The sequence below is a fragment of the Hemicordylus capensis genome, chromosome 5 (assembly GCF_027244095.1).
Source record: "Hemicordylus capensis ecotype Gifberg chromosome 5, rHemCap1.1.pri, whole genome shotgun sequence".
In the NCBI taxonomy this organism is placed as follows: domain Eukaryota; kingdom Metazoa; phylum Chordata; class Lepidosauria; order Squamata; family Cordylidae; genus Hemicordylus; species Hemicordylus capensis.
In genome coordinates, this window is record NC_069661.1 from 182,283,485 (window position 1) to 182,304,807 (window position 21,323).

The following is a 21,323-nucleotide window of genomic DNA, read 5'->3' on the forward strand; positions in this document are numbered from 1 at the left end:
GAGAACCCTGGCAGTTGCATTCTGCACCAACTGACGGTTCCGAACATTCTTCAAGGACAGCCCCACATAAAGCACATTTCAGTAATCCAGCCGTGACATGACTAAGGCATGGGTAACCATGGCCATATCTGCCTTCTTGATAACGGATCACAGCTGGCGCACTAGCTGAAGCTATGCAAAGGCACCCCTGGCCAATGCCTCCACCTGAGCATCCAAAAGCAGAGCCAGGTCCAGCAACACCCACAAGCTACACACTTGCTCTTTCAAGCAGGGGTGTAAGTAAAATAGGGCAAGGGGAGACAGTTGTCTGAGGGCCCACTGCCTTGCCCTCCCCCAAGTCAGGTAACATGACTGACTCCCCCAGCCACATACCTGCCTGGGCTTCCTTCAGTTGTATTCATCCTCCAAAATTGATGTGGGTGTTAAGACCTGGAGCTACCAGAACAGCATGTCTTTCTCTAGTACCATTAAATGACTTGCATCGTCCACAATTTACAGAACCTTTAAAAAAATAATTTAGGATGATGTTCTATTGTGGCACATAGGATATATATATGTGTGTGTGTGTGTGTGTGTGTGTGTGTGTGTGTGTGTGTGTGTGTGTATATACACACACACACACACACACACACACACACCTCAGCCCACATCCAGCCCATCACTGCTTCCAAGTCCTGGTTCAGTACATCCACTGCATCCCTAGGATCTGATGTCAGAGAAAGGTAGAGCTGAGTGTCATCTGCATATTATTAACATCACAGTCCCAACCTCCCAATGACCTCTCCCAGCAGTTTCATGTAGATGTTAAACAGCATGGGGAACAATACTGAGTCTTGCGGAACCCTATAGGCCAGAGGCCAAGGAGTTGAGCAGAAGTTCCCTAGCACCACCTTTCTCCCCAAGAAAGGACCAGAACCACTCCAATGCACCACCCTGAACCCTATACCTGAGAGGCAGTCTTGAGGGATGTCATGGTTGATGGTATCAAATGCCGCTGAGAGGTCCAGCATAACCAACAGGGACACATTCCCCCGTCTATTTCCCCGTGTAGGGCGATCAAGGCAGTTTCAGTCCCAAACCCAGGGTGAAATCCAGATTGAAAAAGGTCTAGATAATCTGTATCATCCAAGACCCTTTGCAGCTGCACAGCCACCACATGCTCTATCACCTTGCTTAAAAGGGGAAGATTTGGAACAGGCCGATAGTTATCAATGTTGATGGAATCAAGGGAGGGCTTTTAAAATAGTGGTCTTACCACCGCCTGCTTGAGCCTTGATGGCGTCTTCTCCTCTCTTAGTGAAGCATTAATAATTGGCTCCAACTGCCTACCTGTTCCTTCCCTGGCACATTTTGCTAGCCAAGAAGGGTAAGGGCCCAGAGCACATGATCTTGTCTACACACTGCCTAGGATCTTGTCCACTTCTTCAGGCTGCACTAGCTGAAAAGCATCGATTATGTTAGGACCAGCTGATTGCCAAGGCATGTCTCCTGAAACTGCCAAGATCCTGGAGTCCAAATTGGCACAGATGCAAGCGACTTTATCTGCAAAGTGACATGCAAACTGGTTGCAGCAGGCTGCTGATGGTTCTTTCCCTGTCACAGGGGGCCTGTGTGAAGCAGTGACTTTGTCATACAAAACTTATTGTTGTCTAAATTCTTTCAGATGAATTTTTCATCCCTGTTTTATAGGTGCCTCTTGTGACACTGTGCTAGATTATATAAATTGCTATAATGTGATGCTTACAACAAGGGATAATCGACATGAATGAGTATGGAGCACTGAATATGTAATTCCATATGTGCTTTTGGAAGAACAAACTGCAATCACTAATACAAAATGATGATGTCATAAGATTAGAAATCTTAGTTTAATTTATTTCATTGCTGTTATATCAGTTCTATTGCCTTAATAGAGGCAGCTGATAGGTGATATTTTAGTCTTGTAGGTTTGTTCCATTTCTAGTGCTACAATCTAGAAAAGTATTAACTACTGATAGCAGTGTTTAGGACTTTTGCACAGTTAAGTAGCTGCAGGCTGAAGAACATATTAAATACAGAAAGCAGAATGCCATGATTTCCTTCTAAATCCTGAAATAATGGTAATTTTTACTGTATAATTTTCTTCCATGGTAGATTTTAATGGTTCTGAAATTGCTTTTATTCAGACTGGATTCTGATTTGCTAGCAATTCAACTATTAGGACACAGAGTCACGAAGCAAGCTACTTATTAGAACTGCCCGTTACAAAAACTGGTATCCAATTTTCATTTCCTTGTGCACAGTGAAATACAAGCTTCTTCTGAAGACAAACCCTTTGATGGCTCCAGGTATTTTGTTTGTTTTTGCAATAAGCTAGTATTCATTGGATGCATGGACAGGGTTGTCATCACTTTGTGGTAGAACTTTGCAGTAGAACTTGTCATCACTTTGCGGTCGAATCTCACACCAATTTAGGCATTTGCTTCATGACTTTAGACATTTCCTTTATGCCCCAAGCCCAGCTGCATTCCAAAGCCAGATTAATGTGCCTGCTTGTGGGGCCAGAGCACTATAAAGTGTCCAGTGATCAGCATGTTGATCAGCACAGGTCTTGCAGGCACCCCAGGGCCTGCCAAAAAAAAAAAAAAAAAAAAGGCAAAATGAAAACTGCCTAGTAAGAAAACTAACACACATAACAAAAGTAAACTCCAGTGCCCAATACACTGAACATCCTCAGCTGGATATCTGATACATTTGGCCGCAGACACTGCTCCAATCTGGAAGGGATGCAAGAACAAGTGAACTGCAGAGCAATGTAAGATTCCAGGGCTGAAACTGGGCATAGAACAGATTGCCCAGCCCTGTGCAGAGTAAATAGCTGGCCCTTCCCTCTCTGGTCTTTGAAAATTTTAGAAAAATGGTTGCTGTGGACCACTGAATGGCCAGCTCACCTCTCTGCACTACATGGGACACCAGTGTCTGCTTCCCTCTGGGAAACAGTTCAGAGGCTCGGACGGCACCAAAAAAAGGCAACCACCACAGCAGCATGGAAGAAACCAGCCTCAAATGGAGAGCAACAAAGTGTAGGGGTGTGTGGAAACAACCAAAGCCTCAACCATTTCTGGCATCAAGGGCTTCTGAGCTTCAACCTGTGGTGACTATTGCCTGGCCCACACCTCCAGTATGTGGCGCACCCTGAAGTTGCCTGTGTTGTTAGCTAACCCCTTCACCTTAGCACCAGAGGCACTCTTACCCCTCCACTTCTGGGCTGAAGTCCAGGGCCTCTACACCCCCTGGGAACCCCAATTTTTTTAGTCTGTCCCAGGTAGTGTGGCCATGTTAAAATGTGTTAGAAATATTTTTTTGGGGGGGAGGGCTCCAAAAGTCTATAGGTCAAGGCTCCAAAATTACCTAGGTGCACCTCTGCTTAGCACAAAAGGCCAAGGCAGCCATATGGCTTGGCAATGTACTGGATGACAAACCCTGGGACTTGAGATGAACCAGATACCACATAAAGTGTTCCACAGGGACTAGCCACACCTCTTCCGATCCTACCTGTTCCCTAAAAGCCTGAAAGGCCTTGGACTTTCTCTCATATACAGCTCTGGTACTTGGGGCGAGGGATGCCAGTATAGTGTTCTGCGCCTCTAGTCACAAAAGTCCAGAGCCACCATGGCATCATGACGGGATCCTCCTGTGCACCTGGCGCAAGCTGTTAGAAATGCTCTACCTGAAAACGAGATAGACCATCCGTGATGCCATTCCACAAACCGGGCACATGCTGCACCACAAATAAAATATTGTGGCAAAGGGACACTAGGATGAAAATGCAAACTAAACCCATCACCTTCTGGGACCTGGAAGTCTGAGAGTTAATCATATGCACTGTAACCTGATTATCAAACTAGAAATGTACAGTGGAGTTCTCAAAGGGTTCTTCCAAAAGGTGTACCACCAAAATTATAGGGAAGAACTCTAGGAAGGTAAGATCCCTGGTAATACCTAGCTGGACCTGAGCAACAGGCCAGCGATGTGCACACCAGTGACCTCTGAAATTAACACCCAAACCCAAGCCACTGACTGCATCCGAGTGTACCTGAAGATCCTCCTCCAGCAATAGTTCAGACCTCCCAAATGACACTCTGTTAGAGACAAAGGCAGACCATATCTCCAGATCTACCTTCATCTGAGCCATGACTCATAACCTATGGTGTGGCTTCCTGAGGCTCACCATGGCATCACAGAAACATAGAAAGAAAGCTCTGCCCAGGGCAATCAGCCTGCATGCAAAGCTTAGGTGTCCAACCAGGACCTGCAACTGCCACAGGGTAAACTTCTGTGCTGCCAAACATTCAGAAATTCAAAGCCACAGCACCTCAAGCTTGTCATGGGGAAGCCTAGAGCAGGCTTCAGCTGTTTCAAGCTCAGTGCTGAGGAAGGTAAGCTTACTGAAAGGGATAAAACAACCCAAACCATTTTATCTGGAGCTAAAGGCACCCCAAGTTCCAAGCACAGGTTGTGAAACCCATTCAAGAGGCGAAAACATTGATCTGAGTCCCTGTGTCCCACAAAAAGAAAATCATCCAAAAACTGCAGTGGTCTGCAACCCTACGCAATGCCTGACCACCCACTCCAACATGGAGCTGAACGACCCAAATGCCACTCAAGACACAGAGCAACTCATTGGAAGAGCCCAATCAACATAATAGGAGCCACAAAATGAAAATCCCAAAAGATCAAAGTCCTGAGGGTGTACAAGCAAAAGTCAAAATGCAGACTCAGTGTCACACTTTACCATCAGTCCCTTTAGCCTGCAGTGGCATACAACATGCAGTGCTTCATCAAAAGCAGTATACCAGACTGAACAAAGCTCTGCCAGTATACAATCATTGACAAAATAATTCCTGGGAAAAGAAAAGTGAAGAATAAGCCGATATTCCGCAGGTGATTTCTTGGGCATGACACCTAGTGGCAAAACGTGCAAATTAGATGGAGGTAGGGACACAAATGGTCTCAGCACCCTACGCAATGTCACTTCCTTCTGAATTTTTATACAAACCACATCATCCATCCCCTGAACTTACTTCAAATCACGTGCTTTCACATGGACCCAGGGCGATCGAAAAGGAATCTTGAACCCATATGTAAAGCCGTGCAAAAGATATTCATATTTGTCATGTAGTGAGGAATCCATCATCAAGCACTCAAGAACTAACACATTAATTGGGCTAGGCTCCTTTTCTAGAAGAGGAGGAGGTAGATCCTCTGCCACCCTTCTTTACACTGAAATTTTGGTCCCTATTGCCCCCTCTAAAACCCACTACTTCTGGGACAATTGGAGCTCAGGTGTTTACCACCACAGAACCCACAGTTGTGGCAACACTTGTATGCATTGCAGGTACACCTACCTCCACAATTAAACTCCCAACAGAGGAGCTGGAGTTGAACCCATTGCAGAGAAGCCCCAACCAGTGAAGTCACCACTGGGGTCTTAGACATAATGTGACCACTGTACAACCAATCACCTTGGATAGGTTGGGACAGAGTCATGCTCTGGAGCCAAAGCTCCTGGTGTTGCATGTCCCACAGAATGGGAGGGTCAAGTGCTGCACACATCCTGAATGACAGTTCATAGTGCTGCCAGGCATTACCTACATAATCTACATCACTTATGGATTATGTCAAAGTAGTTGGCCAGGGCCAGACCCTTGGTAGGTTGCACTTGCAGAACCATACCCAGGTAAACTGTGAAAGCCGAGAGCCAATTGATCCAGATACATTTAATGGGCTTCCTTTTAGACTTCTCCCAATCCCTATCTTGCTCACCCTCTTTGGGAATAGGTTCAGGTTCCCTTAAAAGAAACTGAAAGATGTCAACATATTTGCTTCTCCAAATGAGCTCCTTCACAGCTGGGAGTAGATGATCACAAAACCGAAGTGAACCACCCAAAACCTGGTCTGCACAGATTCAAGAGGGCCCAAAAAGCCAGAACTGCCCAAGCTAGCACTGCAAAGACCCTCAACCCAAACCCAGAACAATAAAGGCCTGCTGGACACTTACCCAATTGTCCCCGCTGGATTGGGGGAAGGGGCAATGCTCCAAAGACAGCTCACCGAACCACCACCAAGAACAGGGCTTTGAAAAGGCCAGACAAGCTGCCCCAAAGAAGAGGCACAACATGAAGCCTGCTGCCATCGCAGGCCTCCAGCTAGGGCCTGCTCTTTGTGCCCTCAACACTTTTACCGCCGTGAGAAACAATGCCTCCACTGAATGCGGAAACTCCCAGGCCCTGAGAAGAGAAGCGGCCTGAACACTTCTGCTCAGGTAGCTTCCCAACACTAAATGCTGGTCTGGGGAGCAGGCTAAGCAAACAGCCATAAAAGCTCTATCCCCCAGGACCTGGCAGCCAATAAGAGCCCTTGCCTCATGACCCACTACAGGAGCTGGGGCAAACATGCCACGCCATGGAAGGACTGCGACGAGTGGCAAGATAATCTCACACCACTTTAGGTGTTTGCTTCATGAAGTGATTAAACTGTGCCAGTTGCCTGGTTGGTTTTTTGTTTACTTTTGTTTCATGCAACCATTGTGGCCATCTCAAGATGGCTTGAAGAACTAGACTTTTGTCCTCACAAAACCTGCAGATGTTGCTGTAGCAATCAGCTACCACACACTGTGGCCCCAAAGCATCCAATTACAGACCAAGAAAGCAGATAGAGCCTGAGAGCTTTGACTACTTCTTCTTACACACAAATCTTACCTACACAGGGGCAGATTAAGCTTTTTGCCACCCCAATTAAGCTTTTTGCCACCCCTTTTACCTTAAACAAAAAAGTTTGCCTTTTTTTTTGTAATAAGGTAAAAGGGTGGGGGGGACTTTCTCCCCATCCACTCCACCCTTGCTGCAGCCGCCGCTGCCCACAGAGAGCGGTGGCAAAATTTGAGGAGGGGCAAAGTTTGCTGCTCCTCAGATTTTGCCGCTGTAGGCAAATGCCTGCTCTGCCTCTCTGTGAATCCACCACTGTCTACATTGCATTTGTCAGGCAACAAAAACCTACCACAGATTAAGCTATCACAACTATCACCTAATGATTTCCTGCAAAGTCAATCAGTGCAGAACTTTTCACCATGGACTTTGCTAAAGACTGAAAAATAGATTTCCGTTATGATTTCTAAGGGGGATATGAATCTTCAATCAGCAACTATTCTGCAGCTTTCCAAATGTTAACTCAAGTACAGAGTATACCTACTAACACACGCATGAGTGAGTAATTGTGGTGCTGTTCATTCAAAGAATGAGAACCTTTTTCACACACTCCTAGAGGGCTTTCTTGTTTGAGTAGATACACCCTGTGCTTAGAAAATGAAGAACTCCAGTGGGATTTTAATTCAAGATGCCAGAGCAATTAAGATGCCAACTTAATACCTATCATTTAGCAGTCTTCTGTGCACCACGCAATAAATTTACTCAATGAGTGGGCAGATACAATCTCTTTGGAATACACCCCAGACCTTCATGATTGCCACGTATTCCTGCAATCAGACCTTTTATCACCAGGCATATCTCTGTGTTATTAAAACATTGTAGAATGTAGAACACGATGAGACCAGTTCATTGAGTTCTTTTTGTAGAATTTTAAAAGCTTGTTTTCTATAGATTGTGAGGCAACTAAGGGCTTGTGCTGCTACGCAAATGATCAGTCACACTTTAAAGTCTGTTAAGAGCTGCTACAGGCAGCCAGTAGAGAAGAAGATGAGAGATAGGTCTGGAAGATTGTAGTGTTTTCATTCAGTTAAGGATGAGGTGCTTGGATGGTCCTTGTAGTTATTATAGGCAACATGAGCTTGCCATCCTCTATAATAAAAGCCTTGGGTGTGTGCCCGTGTCTCTGCGCCCGTGTCTTCCTCGGCCGTTCTGGCGCATGCCCAGAACGTCCGAGGAAGATACGGCCGCAGGCACCAGGCGGCCATGTTGAGGAGAGCGTCAGGCCGAGAACGGCCTACGGGGAGGGCAGAGGCGGCAGCGGCGGGTCCAGCCCAGCCGCAGGGAGAGGAGAGGCAGCGGTGGTGGGTCTGGCCCGCCCACTGAAAAGAACAGGGGCGGTGGCGGCGGGTCCGGTCCGGCCACAAGGAGAGCAGAGGCGGCGGGCCCAGCTTCTCTGCAGTTCCTTGAGGCTTCTCCACAAGCTTGGCCCCAGGGCGCCGGCGCGGCTGCTGCGTCCTGCCCCAACCCATGGCCGGTGTGTGGGGCGTGCCTGGGCAGGAGCAGTGAGGGAAAGTCCCCAGAGGAGAAGCCGCAGCAGCAGCTGCTGCTGCTGCTGACAGAATGTGTACGGTGCTGTCGCTGTCGCCAGGTGTGCCTCCTCCTCTCTAACTGTCACTGCCCAGGCTGCGGCCTGTGGCGTTGGCAAGGCCTGAGAAGGGAACATGGGCGGCTTCCGACGGGGGTCTGCTCTGTGCTGCAAGCCGGGGACTCCCCCTTGCCGTCATCTGCGGGTGGGAAAGAAGTGGCTAGGCCACGGCTCTGAGGCAGGCTCCGCCGGAGGAACTGTCCCCTTTAGGGACTGCGACCCCTTTCCTGTTAGGGAACCGCTCTGGGGCGAGGAGGCCGCCTTTAAGACCCTCTGGTGGGTGTGGGTAGGAGCAGCATCCCTGGATCCCGTTCCAGGTCCCTCCTTCCGGGCTGGCTTAATTTAGTGCCCCCACCCCATATGTACTAGATGGTGTGCTTCCGTTGAAAGAGGAGTGGGGCAGGGGGAGTGAGGGAGGGGCAAGAGGGAGTGGGGGAGGGGTAAGAGGGAGTGGGGGAGGGAGAGGGGCAAGAGGGAGTGGGTCGGGGGGGAAGGGCAAGAGGGAGTGGGGCAGGGGAAGCAGGAAGGGCAAGAGGGAGTGGGGCAGGGGGGAGGGGGGAGGGCAAGAGGGAGTGGGGCAGGGGGGAGTGGGAAGGGAAGGGCAAGAGGGAGTGGGGAAGGGGAGGGGGAAGGGGAAGGGCAAGAGAGTGGGGTGGGAGGGAGGGGAAGAGAGACAAGAGTGTGGGGCAGAAGGGAGGGAGGGAGAGTGGGGCAGTACTCTCAAAAAAGGAAATACAGATCTGACAAACGTATCTACACAACCCTACTAGCGCCCGTTATTTTAACGGGCTTAAAATTACTAGTTTTTTGTTATATAGTTGCTAGAATGTCGTATTAGGACATGAGAGACCCAGGTTCAAATCTTCAGTTGGCCATGAGCCTCACTTAATGAATTTGGGCCACTCATTAGCTCACAGACTAATGTACTTAACAGGGTTGTTGTCATCAGGATAAAAACATGAAGAGACACTTTTTGCATTCCACCCTGAGTTCCCTGGGGGAACAGTAAGAGAAACATACAAAATAACATCCAGACTCTGTGCTGATGCACCAGAATTTCCTGTCAGAAACAAGTGCTTTTGGGGAGAGGCGATTTTTAACAATCATCTCTCCCCTCTGCAGCCCCTGTGCCTCCTGAAACTATATCCCTTAGAACTGGGTGACCCCCCCGGGTAGCCAGTACAAACAATATAGCTCCAGGTATGTGTGAGGGAATGTGCTGAGAGCCCACTGATGGGATATCCTCTGTGGAAAGTAGAGCTGGTCTTGTGGTAGCAAGCATGACTTGTCCCCTTAGCTAAGCAGGGTCCACTCTGGTTGCATATGAAAGGGAGACTAAAAGTGTGAGCACTGGAAGATATTCCCATCAGGGGATGGAGCTGTTCTGGGAAGAGCAGAAGGTTTCAAGTTCCCTATCTGGCTTCTTCAAGATAGGGCTGAGAGAGATTCCTGCCTGCAACCTTGGAGAAGCCGCTGCCAGTCTGTGAAGACAATACTGAGCTAGATAGACCAATGGTCTGACTCTGTATATGGCAGCTTCCTATGTTCCTATGACATCTTCACACCTTCCCAGTGTGTCACATTATCACATGAGGTTGATGGTTAATACAAATGATACACAGTATCTAAGCACAGTATCTAGAGTATGTGTTTAGGGGCCATTTGGATGAACAGCCTCTCACACACACAAAAGGGACATGCTGGGAGAGTGTCAAGACATCCATGGAGGATGTTCTGGTGGATGTGCTCTCAGTGTGTCCTCTTCATAATCACATCTGCCAGGGGCTGGATCATCTGAACCAACCTAGAGATACGATTTTGGGAAGCACAGGCAGGTACAGAGGGAAGAGAAGACCATCGAAAATCATTGCACAACAGAAAACACAGGCACATTAGCACAGCACTAGGATGTCAAACACAGTAAATAAAAAAAATATAATTCCATTTTGACAATTGCATATGAACACACATACCCAATACCAACTCCAGGAAAACAGTGGCACACAATGATGTCTGATTTTGTAATGAGCTGAGTCATCCAGTTGTCTATTAAATTCTCGAATATACTCCTCCCAATTTATTTATTTAAAATATTTTATACCGCATCCCTCCAGTACACTACTGCTTGTGGCAGCTCATAACATTACCAGAGCTCCTCCTTTATCTACCAGTTTAAAGACTATTTGTTGTTGCCTTTTCAGGTTGTCTAGTGCCTGATTCTATTTTTGTTAAATTATGCCGGGCATTCAAATTATGTTCTTCCAACTCAAGAACGTCCTTTGTGAACATCTATTGAAAAACTGACATATAAGGTTTATTACTCAAAAAAGACTGAAAGCATATTTGAGTTCAAACACCATTTGAGCCATGGTTACTGTCAGTATTTTCTTTGGAAAAAATGTTACTGTCAGTATTTTCTATGAAAATATCAGCCAACCTGATCTTACAAAACATTTGTTGCAATTCTGTCATGGTTTTAAAGTCATCATGTCTTGGAGTGGGAATAAAAGAAAGTCCTTTTTCAAGAACCTTGCTTTCTGTCATAGATAATGGATAGCTTGATAAGTAACTACTGTACTGACTTGGAATTTGCTGCTTATAAATGTTTGGATTCTTTCAACTGGCTTTGATTGTTGTGTTCCCTGTTCCTGGGCTGTCTTTAAAAAGCTCTCTGTACTTTCTTCTTAATAGTAAAATCATCAGCATTCCAGAGATTGATAGACTGGGGGTGTTGTGTCATGTTCTCTAGGGGCTCCTCTATATCTATACTTGTGTCTGAAGATAAATTGAACGATACCAATTTGGATTCAGGGTCTTGAATGTTTCTTAATATTGTTATGCCATGAATACACTTTGTTTTCTTCATAGTCCTTGAGATTCCTTTGAATTTGCAAAAAAAAAAATCTTTAAGTTCCTTATATTGCCATTTCAAATCACTATCTAAGGATTCTAATTTATCATTAAATAATCTTTCTCTTAATTCCTTTTTCAATTCATCTGCCAGAGCTGCAGTTTCCTCTTGGATTCACTTGATTTCTGTCTGGGATGTCTCATTAAAAGTATCATCAGATCAAGTGAGCACTTGTTACGTAAGTATAGCAAACCACTTCTCCCTAAAGTCTTCATTCCATGGGAACATTCCTGGATCCTTTAATACTCTAAGACCCCTTGGTATTCTTTGAACTTTGCAATATTCACTTAAGGCACCAGCATGAGTTTTTAATTTCATATTTTTGACATATAATTTGTAATATTTATCCCAGCCGACACTGTCTATCTCTTTCTCCTGATGAGAAAAAAAGGAAAACATATCAATTATAGTAGCTATATAATCAGTGGTACAACTAATTGTTTTCAATTTTCTGGCCATTGTACCTTCAACAAGGTTGTCAAAGACAAACAGCAGAAACCAATATAATTGTATTCAAAAAATGGAACAATGGTCTACAAAGAATCCAATAATATTACTATTAAAATGCTATAATAGAACTAAATTGACACATTTCTTATGTGTACTATTTATAAATAGTAAAATCAATTATTAAAAGTATAAAGCATACATAATTAAACACTTAAAATAAATTGACTTAAAAATCATAAAAACATGCACATTTCCTCAGGGGTGTAACAAGGCTGGAGTGGGCCCAGAGACAAAATTTTAAAATGGGCCCCTTGCTGATACACACACACACACACTTACTTCACAATATATAGTCATGTGATTTGCCTCTGGGGGGGCCCTCGAGGCATGGGGGCCCCCAGGCAGCCGCCTCCCCTTGCCTAATAGTATTTACGCCCCTGCATTTCCTAAATAATAGATTCCTATGTCTAAAGGCAAGATATAGCCAAAGTCCAATATCATCAATATCAAAAAGGAAGTAGTACATCAATGTAGGAAGGAGAACAAATATCAAGAGTTCACAAGAGTATCAAGAGTCCATAATATGAAAAGATTTGGTCAGCAATTCATCAATCCAGCAATTCTGGATATACATTCTTAGAACATGAACATGAACATCTCTAGGTTAAACAAAGAGATCAACTGACCTTTTTTTTGCCAAGAGAACCTGATTTCTGGCCATTGTGAGTTCTTTTGAACTATAGTTAAGAATGTAACTTGTAAGAGCAAGACTAAGTGTTTGCAGAATTAGAATATGTGGCATTTGCTTTATTGAGATCTCATTTAGGCACCTAATAATACATGATGCAATTTTAGCTATAAAGAAAGTCAGAACCAAGATGTTGCTGGAATACAGCCTTGGCTACTACTAAACAGGTAATATGTTTTAGAGAACTATATACAGTGATAGCTATTCCTATGTTTTTTGAATAATGGATATGGGATAGAATAATATGGGCTAAACATATGATATGGAAAACCACATTTAAACGTAGAGAGCGTTAGAACCTAGAGAAATCTTGAGCTATAGGGATAATTCTAAACAATAATTAAAAGATCTTTTAGGATGGATGGATAGATAAGACTGCCCTTTCGATTGGGATAATAGGGTACATGAGTATACTGATATGAACATTACTCATAACCGGAGTAATTGGTAATTGTCAATGCTGATGACACCCAAATCTATTTCTCCATGTCAACTTCATCAGGAGAAGGCATATTCTCCCTAATGCCTACCTGGAGATGGTAATGGGCTGGATGAGGGATAACAAACTGAGACTGAATCCAGACAAGACAGAAGTACTTGTTGTGTGGGGTTGTTACTCGGGAAACGATATTGACCTGCCTATTCTAGATGGGGGCACACTTCCTCAGAAGGAACAGGTACGCAGTTTGGGAGCGCTTCTGGATTTATGCCTCTCTCAGGTTGAGGCAGTGGCCAGAAGTGCTTTTTATCAGCTTCAGTTGATGTGCCAGCTGTGTCCATTTCTTGAGATTCATGACCTCAGAACAGCAGTACATTTGCTAGTAACCTCCAGACTTGATTACTGCGATGCGGTCTACGTGGGGCTGCCTTAGTACATAGTCTGGAAACTACAATTAGTACAGAACGCGGCAGTCAGGTTGGTCTCCAGGTCATCTCGAAGAGACCATATTACTTCTATATTACAGGAGTTACACTGGCTGCCAATAGGTTTCCTGGCAAAATATAAAATGCTGGTTATGACTTATAAAGCCCTAAACAGCTTAGGCCCATGGTATTTAAGAGAGCAACTTCTTCTGCACAATCCCCATCATCCACTGTGTCTGTCAGGGGAGGCCCATCTGTGGCTACCTTCAAGTCGTTGGGATGGGCCTTCTCAGTTGGCGCTCTGAGACTTTGGAATGCACTTCCCGCTGACATAAGAGTCTCCCCATCTCTAGTGGTTTTTAAAAGATATTTGAAGATTCATCTTTTTAACCAGGCATTTTAGCTTTTGTAATTTTAAATGTTGTAAATTGTTTTTGTTTTAGGCAGCTTTTAAAATTGATTTGAATGTTTTGTTTATTTGTATTGTTTTATGATTGTGAACTTCCCTGAGACTTTGGTTTGGGGCGGTATAGAAATGTATTTATTAAATAAATACATAAATAAATAAATAATGGCAATAATGCTACAATTGAGTCTGGTGAAATTTAAGTCTAGATAATTTAATGCAGTACGATTAACATTGTTCTCTGTTGCAACCTTTTCTCTATGTGTCAATTTGCTTATCAATTTGCTTATATGTACAGAAATGTCAATTATATTTTAGGAGATAAATGTGAATTATTCTACACATTGGTATACATACTTGCAATATCAAGCTTGTTTTATAGATATTGGGAATAAAAATATAGTCCAACAGATATCTAGTGGTAGTTTGTGTATATATATATATTGATAGGGATTACATTTGGATACAATGTACTCCTTACATGTATATACAGACATCTAGCCTTCTTTGAAAGAGAGATGTAGACTATTCCAGTGCTGGCTGATGTGGGAGATGCCGGGGGAGTGGCGGGAGACACCTAACTCTAAATGACTAGATGCTTAGATGCTTACCCATGCTATCAGAGGGCCTTTTTTAGAGCAAGATTTGATATGTTACCCTCAGCACTGCTCTCAGGGAGGTTTCTGGGGATTCCTAGAGAGGATAGATTATGCCCATGTGGTATGGGGGAAGTCAAATCCATCCAACATGTTTTGTTGCGCTGTCCATTATATAGAAATTTAAGATGTTCCTTACTTACTCCTCTTCTGACACCCTTCCCAGGTTGCTCTGGAGATCTTTATGTTTCCTATCTCCTTGCAGATAGAACTTTAGATGTTACCTTTAAGGTGGCTAAATTCTGTTCTATTGCAGTACTGTTGCGGCAGCGAGCTTTTCCTTGATTAATTTTAAAATTCTTATTGATTATTTGTTTGTGGATATCCATCTATATATTTAAATATTTTACTTCCTTATTGTATTTCTCTATGCTATGAGATGTTGTTATGTTATGTTATGCTGACCTTGGGTCGCAAATAAAGAACTTTGACTTTGACTAGGTGCTTACCTCTTCTCTCACCACACCTGAAAGCTGTTGTGAGCAGCAGCGCACTGCCCAGCACCCACTGCAGCAGAGGATCAGCTCTGCCACTCAGCTGGCAGAGGCCATTTGCGTGGTGGAGCACCTACAGCAGGTGCTGGATGGTACACAACTGCTCACAAAGGCTTTCACGTGTGGTGGGAGGAGAGGTAAGCACCTAGTAATTTAGAGTTAAAGGTATCTCCTGCTGTACTCCCCGGCAGCTGCCGCTATACAATTCAACGTATAGATATACATATCAGTAATATCAAGCTTATTTCATGGACACTAGGAATAGAAACTGAGTTTACCAGCTATTTGGTAAACTATTTTCATTTTGATTATGGAAAAACATCACGAGGATACCTATAGTATAAAATATAAAACTTTGAAGAAGACTGGTTTCAGTCGAGAGGCGTTTGACATGTCTCCAAGATATATGAAGGAACTTGGTCTTGGAATATATCATTATTTTGAATATTGATAAGAAATTCTATGTGGCTTCATCTTTTTTGGACTGACAAATTGCTGACCACAGCTTTTCATATTGTGTATGACGTTATGGATTCTGGACCCATTCGTACACAATGGCAGACTAGGGATGTGCACAAAACCAGTTTGCCCGGTTCAGTTCGAATTCAAACCAGGTTTGAACCAGGAGGGGGTGGCTCAGTTTTAGTTTTGCTTGAGCCCCCCCAGTTAAGTTTGAATTAGAACCTCCAAAAGTGGGCGGGATGGTAGCTGGCGCCCATGGGTACCTGCCACCCAAACCCCAAAGCAATTGGACACTCGTACGATATTTTAAATGAATTTTTGAATTTTATTTTTATTTTTCTCTCATAGGGTATAATGGGACTTGAACCAGCCCATTATTCCCTATTGTGGATCACCCATGGGTGCCAACAACCACCCAAACCCTGAAGCAATCAGACACCCCTACAATTTTTTTAATGAATGTTTGAAATATTTTTAATTATTTTTCTCAAAGTGTATAATGGAACCAGAACCATCCCATTATCCCCTATTGTGGAGTACCTAGGGGCACAAAAGTGTGGTGGGTGGTAGGCACCCAGGAGTTACTACCACCCACAAAACCCCAAGGCAATCTGACACTCCTCCGATTATTGGTGGATTTTAAAAGTATTTTTGAATTCCTCATAGGGAATAATGATGATTGCAGCAAATGTATAGCTTCACGTCGGGGGGGGGGGAGGGGTGTCCTAGAGTGGAGTGTGGTGGGTGGTAGTACCCAAGGGGGTCAAATAAGCGATCAGAATTATTTGAAAGGAATTGGGCAAAGGGCTGATTTTTAAGTGATTTTTGAAGTTTACGCGTCTTTAAGGTTTTTCTCTGTAAAGAAGTATGGAGGTGTCAGCAAATGTATAGCTTCACGTCGGGGGGCAAAGGAGTGGCCTGGAGCAGAGTGTGGTGGGTGGTAGTGCCCAAGGGGGGCAAGGAAGCTATCAGAATTACTTGAAAGGAATTGGACAAAGGGCTGATTTTTAAGTGATTTTTGAAGTTTATGTGTCTTTAAGATTAGCAGATGAGAGTGGATTCATGGTTTGTCATTGAAAATCTTATATGCTACCAAAGAATCTACACTCAGAACACTTCAGAAACAACCAAACCCAGTACGCCATGGGTTAGCAACCCATGGGGGTGGTTGGCACCCTTGCTCTGGGCCACCCCAGCACCCACCAAGTGCAGCTATGGGGCTGCTGAAACCTCCATTCTTCCCTATGGAGAAAAACCTTAAAGCTACTTGTGGGGTGCTGGGGTGGCCCAGAGTGAGTGGTGGTGTAGTGCACAAAGGGTGCTAACCACCCCCATGGGTTTCTAACCCACCGGGTACTGGGTTTTGTTGTTTCTAAAGTGTTCTGAGTGTAGATTCTTTGGTAGCATATAAGATTTTCAATGAAAAACCATGAGCAAGCTCCATAGTACTCACATTACCAGGTTGCGGGCAAGGCAGAAGAATGTCCACAGGGCAGCAGCCATTGGCCATGATCTTCAAGGGGGTATGCTGAACATGATCATACTTTTTCGGAATGGACCACCCATCTTCAGCAAGGAAAGGGCATTTAAATCTCTTTAAATCGTATGCAAGCCCTTATTCTGACAGCAATTGTACCACTGCCCTTGTAAGAGCCCTGCAGCAAAACAGTCTTGCACAAGCACAATTTCTGGCAATGGGGAGATGTCTAGGGGCACTACTTTTCTGTTACTCCAGGAAGGTGTCATAATGACTTCCTAGGGGGATATATGTATATGTATATATGAGGGAGGGCAAAAGATCCTGGAGTTTGGTCCACTGTGACAAAAGATGTTATTGATATGGCAGACCCTGGCAAAGCAGTCCAGGAACACCCAAGCACACTCCAGCCCCTTTCTCAGCTTGCTGGCTGAAGATTAGCTTTGTTATGAGAGGGCCAGTCCACTGGGGAGGGCCATAGGCTCCAAGACATTTGGTCCTCCAGACTGCACTCTCATGAGTTAGGCCATCAAAATCAATGGGGCCTCAATTGTGTGGGGCCCCTGTTCTCTCTGGTTAAAAAACAGAACTCCTCTCCAGTCAACCCTTTCATACTCCCAAGGAATAGTGGTTGCTCCATATGTCCAGGTGGTAGCAGGTGGGCAGAATAGGGAAACACCAGGAACGGGGGTTGATCTTTACACTCATTCAAACTCCACAGGTTTGAACCAGCGTTGTGGAGTATGCAGATCGGCAGCTGTGGGGAAATGAGGGAGAGGAGAGTCCTGATTATCAGTGACCCCAAGAAACCAGGGTTACTGTACTGGGCAAAAACAAACATGGATGTGTGCAAATGAACAACTGGACAGACAGGTGGCTACGTAGATTGCTTCTTCATGGCAGTTGCCAAGACAGAGAAAGGTGTTACTGGGGTACCCGTCCCTGCAGCTTACTTGCATCAAGCAACTGGGCTGGGCGGCAGCTGCCGTTTGGCCCACATGTGTGTCTCCATGGCCTTTCACTCTCATGAGAGAACAGTCCTTGGAGAAGGGGCATTGCCACACATAATTAATGATTCAGCTTGACCCCTGTGTCCCCCCTCCAGATGGTTATTCTCATGAGAAACACCAGAGACTCTACATTTTTATCCAAGGAGAAGGGGCTGGGCTCCTCTTCCCAAACTTTATGGTACAAAAAATAGAGCAGAGAGATTCTAGAACTCTTTGGTAAAATTGTCTTTTTCAGCCAACAATGGGTATCACTGCCCTGCCACATCCTGTCTTTACAGAAATCTAATTGGGTTGCCTAGTTTATGGTGCCACCACAACTGCATACTTCTTGACCAATTTGTTTTTTTATGACCAAGGCACATAGTGCCCATCTTGCCAGTCTATCCCCTTTTTTTTCTAGTTAGGAGCGGGGAATAAGAGAAACTGTGGAAAGTGGGCTTCCCTCAATGTTACTTTTCCCTTTGACAAGTTCAGAAGCTTGGGACAGGATAAGGTGGCATCCTTGGTGCTTAGCAATGGCTCAAGGAGTGTGGAGACTGGGCAGGTCTAGTGCTTGGAGGTATGGCTAGTGGGAAACATGGCAGGCATGGAGCAGAATGTTCCTGGGTGGGTCTGGGCCACCATCTCTATGATTTCAGTTCAAGAAACAGCACAAAAACACAGTTATGGTGGCATCTGCATTTGGACGTAATGCTGCCACCTTCAAACCTCAGGCTGGAGCAGCAGAAATCATAACAAACTGAAGGTTCAAATAGGAGTTTGGTGAAGGAAACTTCTGGCCACTTTTTCCGTGAACATGTTTTCACGCATTTGGACATACATGGATTCCAACCTCCAGTTGGGTGTAAAGAAGTGAATGGGGCCATTCTTTCTCATTCCTACATTGATGAACTAATTCCTTTTTTTATATTAGGCAAATCGGCATTTGGATATATCTTGCCTTTTAGAGATAGGAGTCTCTTATATGTGAAAAGTGTGTTTTTCATGATCCTTTAAGCCAATTTATTTTTACTATTTAACGGTGTATGGTTTATATTTTAACAGTACTATTTATATCTTTAATGTGCCGATTTAGATATATTATAGCATTTTTATAGTAATGTTGAGTTCTTTGTAGACCATTCCAATTTTTGAATCCAATTCGATTGGTCTGTACTGCACCTCTTGATAGATATTTCGTCCCCTGAATTAGATGGCACTTATTGGATACTTAATCCCCATTCAGGAGTTTAGGTTGAACAGATGTAAAAAGGCAACAGAAGCACACCGGCTACCACAATCTGATGATGCTCTCCAGTAGCCCCACCCTGTCACTCTCCTCCTATTCAGCACTTGTCTGCAGAGGACAACCAACCATTTCACCTGCTCCCATTCACTTTCCCCATCAGTTGCCTCCAACAAAGATTACTTCATTTTTCAAAGCCCCATTTGAAACAATTACAAGTGGGGCAAATTTCAGGGAGAAAGTGCTGAAGGAAATGGTTCTGCTTGCTCATTCTGCTCATTCACACTGCACTTTCATATTCCTTTGACCTCATTCTCCCTCTGCTTTACATGAATTTGGCAGAAACCTTACTCATACACACAGGTCTGGTTCCAGAACATTTAGTTTGACCTTCAGGGATAACTCCCAAGGCCTAATCTTGCTCACATTCCAGTCTCTCATTATTTGCTGATCTGCCTCTGCATGGTGCCTGTATTATACCACTCTCATGGATTGTGGTAATGACACCTGCAAATTCCACCAGAAAAAGATATAAAGATATAACAAAGGCTCGTGGGAGATGCAAACTGCCTAGAACAGCTTAAAATTAAAGAACATTTACTCTTCGACGAATCCATTTTGCTCTCTTCAGGAGTGGAATGAATTAATACATCGTGGTTTGAAGAAAATATCCTTGTGCCAAGAGCTGTTTTCTTGGGGGAAATGAAGCGGTTATTAATACACAAGAACAATATTCCACAGGAGCTGGAAAACAATACATCAGGAAGATGTAATCATCACTAATAGCCATGCTTCTTTGTAATCAAGAAGTCAAACATTTGCTTAGCATCTATTGTGCTGGTAATTACTCTTTTCTCTGCTCACATCTGTGGCTCAAAGTGAGATATATTTAATCAACAAGTTTCTCCAGATAGTGATTTATTTCCTGATCATTTCTCACTTGATTTTGTATTCAAGTTAGGAAATAAATTGTTTCTTTGTCTAACCTAAATGACTATTTTGTTAACAAATAAAAGTGTGCACTTACTTTTTTCTTTTCTTTTTTTAAGGAATTCATTGTGAGAGGAGACAGGAGTTTGCAATCTAACTTTCTGTTCTTGTAACCTTTGAGACAGAGAAATGCAAGCAATTGCACAGGATGTTCAACAGCAACAACCAAAATTTGACAAGTTTATATCTAGTATTTTCTATCTGCAAGTCTGTATATTATAGCTGCATATAATTGCCATATTATTGTTATGAACATGGCGGATGCCAGCCCCAGCTGGTGGACATGAAGCTTTTGTTACAAACTATTCTTAGTGTATAATATAATAGTTAACCCCTATTGTGTATGTGTAAGTGTTAACACCTGTTGTCAAATAGTACTAGAAATAAGAAAACCAGTTCATGTTTGCATATTGTGGACCTCGGCTTTAGACAGCTGGGGAGACATCAGATGATCTTACCTGTTTCACCTGTAGCCAAAAGGAGATTTGGAGGTTCTCCCCTCTTATCTATGAAAGCCCCTGCAGAGAGGAAGCTCAGAAAGGAGATAAGAGATCACAACAAGAGGCTGCCAAATGCCTTTGTGGGTCCAGGGTAAACCAAACCCCTGACCCCAAGGATGGAAGGAGACACTCAATCTGAGCTAGACAGAAGGACCATGATGGAATGAGCCCTTCTGGATATCAAGAAAATTGTGGAAGGGGCAATGAAACTCCTTGGACTGCCATGTTTAAGAGTTCAATAAACTTGTTTGAGCATCATTATGATGCAAGAGGCATCACTTATGGATCTTGGATCACTCTCTAATCCCTTCCCCCAGGGGAGAAGTGCCATACATGTATCTTTTAAGTTCTCCATGCTTTGTTGTAATTTTACCATAGCTCACTATCACATTTCATCAAATTGCATTAAGAGGATTAGATACTTGTTTGTTCTTTTGTCCAGCAACTTGAATCCCTCATTTATTTTTCTTCACTCACAGTCTCTCTGTCCACGATTTGGCTCTGAGGATGGCAACATGATCAGTATGATTTGGCACCCCAGTGCCCTAGAGAAAGCATGAATCACAAAGGGGTAACTGTAACAGAGGCTGAGCTACCCTGGAGTGATAAGGGTTTGAGGCAGAGTCAGCATCACTGCTTTTAAGGAGTGCCCAGGGACCCCTAAGTCCTGCTATGCTGCTTCATCGTGGTGTGTGTGTGTGTGTTCCTGGAGGTATATTCCCAGTAGAGTCACCCAAGGCATGAAGGTCATTCCAGCTGCCCAGCTAAAGCAAGCAGGCACATATATTGGGCAGCAGCA

The 21,323-nt window shown here is 44.1% G+C and overlaps 1 long non-coding RNA gene across 1 annotated transcript; it reads left to right on the forward strand.

Moving 5' to 3' along the window:
- Positions 1 to 8,377: 8,377 nt before the first annotated feature.
- LOC128326541 (uncharacterized) lies at positions 8,378 to 20,893 on the forward strand. Its single transcript, XR_008308105.1, has 3 exons — positions 8,378 to 8,607; positions 11,336 to 11,420; positions 20,084 to 20,893. It is a non-coding gene; the product is annotated as an uncharacterized LOC128326541 (long non-coding RNA).
- Positions 20,894 to 21,323: the final 430 nt, after the last annotated feature.